General features: G+C 39.1%; 1 protein-coding gene across 3 annotated transcripts in view; it reads right to left on the minus strand.

Moving 5' to 3' along the window:
* Tmigd1 (transmembrane and immunoglobulin domain containing 1) overlaps positions 1–6566 on the minus strand; it is a 164274-nt gene that overhangs the window by 36539 nt on the left and 121169 nt on the right. The gene's annotated exons all lie outside the window — the stretch shown is intronic.

Raw genomic sequence — 6566 nt, forward strand, 5'->3', positions numbered from 1 at the left:
TATGTTCATAGCAGCTTTGTTTGTCATAGCCAAAACCTGGAAATAACCTAAATGCCCCTCGTCCAAAGAATGGATAAAGAAAATGTGGTACATTTAAACAATGGAGTACTACACAGCAGAAAAAAATAACAACATCTTGAATTTTTCAGGAAAATGGATGGAGCTAGAAAACATTGTTTTGAGTGAGGTAACCCAGACACAGAAAGACAATTATCACATGTACTTACTCATAGGTGGTTTTTAAACATAAAGCAAAGAAAACCAGCCTACAAACCACAGTCCCAGAGAATTAGTGCAACAATGTGGACACTAAGAGAGACATACATAGATCTAATCTACATGGGAAGTAGAAAGTAGAAAAAGACAAATTCTCCTGGGTAAATTGGGAGCGTGGAGACCTTGGGGGAGGGTTGAAGGGGGTAGGGGAGAGGCAAAGAGGGAGCAGAGAAAAATGTAGAGCTCAGTAAAAATCAATAAAAAAAAACCCCTACTCCAAGGGTATGGAAAGACAGACTGCACATACAGAACCTGAGATCTCTCAGGCCACCTCAGCCTGCCATATCCAGTTACGAGTTCCTTGCCATTACTAATAGACACACAGAACTTAGTCACTGTGCCAACTTTCAGAATTTCACGGTTGAATGTTGGAACCAACATTTAAATTCATTTGATTTCACACTTGTTATTTTCTTTCTTTTGTGGTAGAAGGCATCAAACCCAAGGCCTGCACATGCTAGACAAGCATTGTACCACTAAGCCACATCCCCAGCCCCCGCACTAGCTTTTCGTGCTACCTTGCCACCACCACATAGATGGAGCCTCGAGCCTGCATCAAACTTGAGTTGCTTCATTTCCTGGCTTCTCGGAAGCCAAAGTTGCAAGGGCTTTGGCTGGGGAAGCTGGTGCCACATCAAAGGCACACACGGTAGACTCTAGGTACAGGATAGCCAGACGAGCACTTGTCTAAATGCTTTAGGCAAGAATGACCTATTTCCCCAGCTCTTACTCAGCCTCTGGAAGGGAGGCCTCTGTCTTCAGTCTTCCAGTCTGTGGGACAGTTTTGCATGTTTTTCTTCTATATCTGAATGAAAGCAGCTTCTAGGACATGGGGGAAAAGATACTTTGGGTCAAAGTCAAGTCCTACGGGCTCAGAATTTTTAATTGGTGGTAGTACCATCAACTCACTTTTTAATCTGTAATGGTTCCAAACTCTAATTCAAACTGAAGCTGATTGGAAAGATTTTTTTTTAATTATTAACCTACAATGAAAAACAAACAAACAAACCTGAGACACTGTAATAACATAGGAGAATATAGAATATATCCAGGTATATTAGTCAGGGTTCTCTAGAGTAACAGAACACACACACACACACACACACACACACACACACACACACGATGGGAATTTACTAGAATTAATTACAGACTGCAGTCCAGCCAATCCAAGAGTGGTTGTCTTAACTGAAAGTCCAAGAATCCAGTCGTTGTTCAGTCCATGAGGTCTCAACAGGTCTTCAGGATACACGGGCATCCCAAAAAAGCAGACTCTAATGCCAGTGAAGGACTGGACTGATAGCGAAGGCAGGAGCGAGCCGGCAAAGAGCGGCTCTTCCTTCTTCCACTTCCTTATATAGGCTGCCAGCAGAAAGCAGGCCCAGATTAGAGATGGATCTTCCATCCTCAAAAGTTCTGAACTAAAGGTATGTCTTATCACCTCAAAGATTCTGATTAGAAGTGATTTTTCCACTTCAAATGATTCAATTAAGTAAAAATCCCTACATTTGTTTTCAGCCATTTTTAAGTTTTACTTAATTCCAAATGTGACCAAGCTGACAACCAAACTAGCTGTCACACGGGGTGTCATTGGTAAGGAGCTATATTTATCGTGAGGCTATGTCCTCTGTATGTTTTTAGTATAAAAGACATCCCTTGTGCAATGAAATATAGGTAGAAGATATTGGGCGGACTGCTTCTGGGGTCCTCGTCCAGCAAAGTGAAAACCAGGCAAGCTGACTTTGTCCTGTGCAACTGCTTTTTAGTACTTTTTCCAATGTGGTAAAAAATACACACAACTTAGAATTTTCCTTTTCAATCCCATTTAAGAATACGGTCAGTGGTGTTAAGTATGCATACATTGTTGTACAGGCTTCTCTACCACTCGTTTCCCAAGTTCCCATCATCTTGCCAAATCGGAAGTCTCTGCCTTCTGCTGGCAGCCTGTATAAGGAAGTGAAAGCAGGAAGAGCCGCACTTTGCCGGCTCGCTCCTGCCTTCGCTATCAGTCCAGTCCTTCACTGGCATTAAAGTCTGCTTCTTGGGGATTCCAGTGTATCCTGAAGACCCGCTGAGACATCCAACCTCACAGACTGGACAACTGCTGGATTCTTGGACTTTCCGTTAAGACAGCCACTCTTGGACAGCTGTGCTGTCTCCATCCTTTCACCACTGAGAATAACCTTGCTATAAACACGACCACATGAATACTCTTTTTTTAAGACTGGACAATAATTTATATATAATCGAATGTATGGATTTCCTTCTTATTTCTAATTTGTTTGAGACAAGGTTTTAGACAGCCAACTGGACTCGAACTCCTGATCCTCCTGCCTCCACTTTTCCAGTGCTGAGCATGTTGCCATGTCTATCTAAAACACACACGCGAGGAGTTTGATGAGTGTTGACACATGTATTGATCAGTTTAACTGTCACCCAGAGTACAATACAAAATACCTAAATTGTCCTAGGAAGCCCCCTGGTGCCTCTTTTCAACCAGTATTCTCTCCCAAACAACCACTGTTATGACTTGTCACCGTGGATCAGTTATCTTGCTAACTTGCTACAGAGGGAATTAAAACAGCATGGAAGTACTTTCTTGGGTCTGGCTTCTGTAGTGATATTTGTTTGTATTTTAACAAATAAAGCTTGCCTGAGAGATCAGAGAAGCAGTGTGGCTAGCCACTAGAGAAACTTTTGCCTCTACCAATGTTCAGACCAAAGGGGCAATCCTCAAACTTTGTACTCTAACTGCAGGGCGTTCCTCAGCCTACAACTGTCTCCATCAACCCTTAGACTGCACTGAAATCCTTTCTCCTTCCTGTTTATATTCCTCTCTCTTCCCAGTCATATCACTCCTGTCTCCACTTTCCTAGTGCTGGGTTTAAAGGCGTCTGAGCCCAAGTGCTGAGATCACCTTTGTGTAAGCTCTGTTTCTCTTTGAGACAGATTCAATCTTGTGCAGTCCAGGGTGGCCTTGAACTAAAAGAAATCCTTCTGACTCTACCTCCTGGTATTAAAGGTGTGTGCAACCATTCCCTGGCCTCTAGTGGCTTAGCTCTGCACTCTGATCTTCAGGCAAGATTAATCTGTTAAAACATAAAATATCATTACATTTCCCCTTTTTTTTCTGAAATAAAAAAGAAGGCTATAGCTAATAAAAGAAAAACTATATATAATATATACAGGCAATAAGTACATCAATAATGTCTAGTCCATTTGCATTTGACAAATTCAGAGAAAATACTCCATCATCTATCCTATCTTGATGAGTCCAAAGTCTTGTACCTAATTTGCTTTCTATTATAACTTGTATTTCCATCCAACTATCCTTTGATATCTCTCAACCTTGTATACTCTAGTGAGTTTCTTTTCTGTGTCTGATAAACAAAGAAAACTGTAACTATAACTATTAGTCTTCAACTCCCTCAGAGACCCAAGAAGTAAATACTATTAACTGAGTAAGCAGGAAGTGCAAACAGTTAACTTCTAAAAAATGTGAGAAATGACAGAAACAGATGGCTGCCTGAACAGTCACCCAAGTTTCCTCTGCAATGTTGGTGCATCCATATTCAGCCTACTAGCCTAGAATATTTGACAGACTTTTCTATAAAACAGGATTTTGGACGGACTTTCCCACCTTGTCTTGGCAAGATTTTGTAGTTATTCTCTTTGGACAGCATACCATCAGCAATTGAGGCAAGAGTACTTTCTTGTTCAATGACTTACTTTTGTCACAAAGAAAATAAATTCCACGTGGAGTTTTTTTCAATGCCCATTATCCTTGCTGAAGTAGATTGGTGCTGCCAGAAGCAGACATGTCTCATTGTCATAAGAAAAAGAACCTATGTTATTAAAATACATTGAATGTCATATTCTGATAACTTTGAAGTGTTTGAAGATGATCTATTTAAAATATATCTGTTTGACCTTGTAAACATACTAAATATGACTTCAGATTTGATTATTAATAGGTGACTAATTACTAGCCTGCAATTCTTATTATCCTAAATAGTTGGTAATAATAACTTTCAAGAACTAGAAATCTGCATTACATTGTTAAAAAAGTTGTATAGGTACAATACCTTGAACAAGAGTATAAATGTATGTATAGTGTGTTCTAACAAAATTAGCCTCAAATTTGTATCAGTATATAAAACTTGTATACAGTATACAAAAATCCAATCCAATGTAAAATATTTAAAACTAGTAGTTGCTTTCTTGAAAGTAGATTCAATAATCTATCCTTTTTTCCTATCATATCTGTATCATCTTTTTCCTTTTCAAAACAAGAACTCTGAATCTATTCTCCTTTGTTTAGTCTTTTTCCTGACTATTAACAATAACAACTTGTAATCAATCTCCCTAAACAATCACAAATATTTATAACCCAATGAAAGACCAAAAACCACCCACCCCACTTCTTGGGAATGTGGGTGTCATGTTCTTAAATTTACTTCCTGCTATCTGTGGGCGACAGCGTCTTTAGGGGATCCTGAAAAGAAAAATTTGGGTTGTCAAGTCCTGGGAGAGGTAGCTGTATCACTTATTGTCCAGTCTCTGCATAATGGGAAAGTGTCTTAATTTCTGGTTAGAGTAGTCTGTGAGGCTGGATCATCTCAGCTAGCTACCTTGAAATTGCTCTGAGAAGTTTGTAGTTCAAAGTCAATCTTTAGGTGGTGTTTTCCAGCTTACTGGTGTTATCACAGTCCTGGAGGAGTCATCATTGTGGGGCTCCATCTTTCTTTTGGGGACTTCAAAGGTCGCTGGTAGGCATGGTCATGGTTCACTGCAGAGAACTGATAGAGACTCAAACCCAAAGTAATGTACAGGAAGGTAGATAAAACCTTGTTTTAGAATTAGTTAGTACTCTATATGACCATTAATATCATGACAAAAAGTTTAATATATATATATTAATCTTATACATTTTGAGATAATATTTATACCTTAAGGAAAGCTGTTAAAAAGTCAAAATAAAACCAAAAGTTTATGAGATCAGTGGTAACATAATAGCCCTTAAAATTTTGCTTTTCTTCTGTCCCATATCAGGTGACTCTTGACACTCTTTAATGTTTTTTTAGATTCAGCTTCATGGTTATAATTCATACCTCCTCATTGAACACCATTTTTAAAAACTCTGTCTCATTTTGGTGGCTTCAGGGTTCAAGATATTATAAACTATACAAACTGTTTTTATATGTTAATGTGTGTGTGTGTCCACGTATATTACCACTGATTGAACCTAAGCACATGCTCTACCACTGAGCTACATCCCCAAGCATTCTTGGAGATCTTTTTTTGATGTATTTATCTTATTTTCTAGATATGAATGTTTTGCCTGTATGTCTTTAATTGTACCATATGTGTGCCTGATGACAGTGGAGGTCAGAAGAGGGCCTAAAGTAGTTTTTTTGTAATTTATTTATTTTTATTTTATGTATACTGATATTTTGCATCCATGTATGTCTGTATGAGGATCTCCTGAAAAAGGAGTTACAGACAATTGTGAGCTGCCTTGTGTGTGCTGGGAATTGAACTCAGGTTCTCTGGAAGAGCAGTCAGTATTCTTAACCACTGAGCCATCTCTCCAGCCCCTAAAGTAGTTTTCTAAATATTTATTTTTTAACATTTTAAAATATGTGTGTGCACGTACATGCCCATGGAAGCCAAAGGCACTGGATTCTCTGGAGTTGGGATTACAGGCAGTTGTGAGCCACTTGGCATGGGTGCTGGAAACTGCATTTGGGACTTCTGCAACAATGCTGCATTCTCAGAGTAGAAGGTCAAAGGAGTACTTGCTACAGCCATGAAGCCTTCTCTCCAGACACACCTTTTTTTTTTTTTTTTTTTTTTGGCGGGTTGAGGGGGGAATCTCACATAGTCAAGGCCAGCCCTGAATTCACTATATTGTCAAGGATGATCTCGAACTTCTGATCCTCCTGCTTTTACATCCTAAGTTCTAAGCTTACCACCATTTACCACTATGCCTGGATTTAAGCAGCACTGGGGTTCAAATCCAGGGTTTCCTGTATGCTACACAAGCACTCTACAAACTGAGCTACATGCCCAAACCACTCCAAAGGGTTTTTGCTTTTACCTGTTTATTTTCTTCTCTCCCAATGATAAATAAGAATCTCATCCCCCTCCCCAAAGTTCACAATTTGGTATTGTCAGTTTTTAGAATTTTAACCATTTCAGTGTGTGTGTGTGTGTGTGTGTGTGTGTGTGTGTTTATTCCTGTGCATATTTTTATTGGTTTGCTCAAGTAATTATAAAAAATAAATCTA

The sequence above is a fragment of the Alexandromys fortis genome, unplaced genomic scaffold, assembly GCF_014885135.2.
Source record: "Alexandromys fortis isolate MF-2015 unplaced genomic scaffold, M_Fortis_MF-2015_v1.1 scaffold_80, whole genome shotgun sequence".
In the NCBI taxonomy this organism is placed as follows: domain Eukaryota; kingdom Metazoa; phylum Chordata; class Mammalia; order Rodentia; family Cricetidae; genus Alexandromys; species Alexandromys fortis.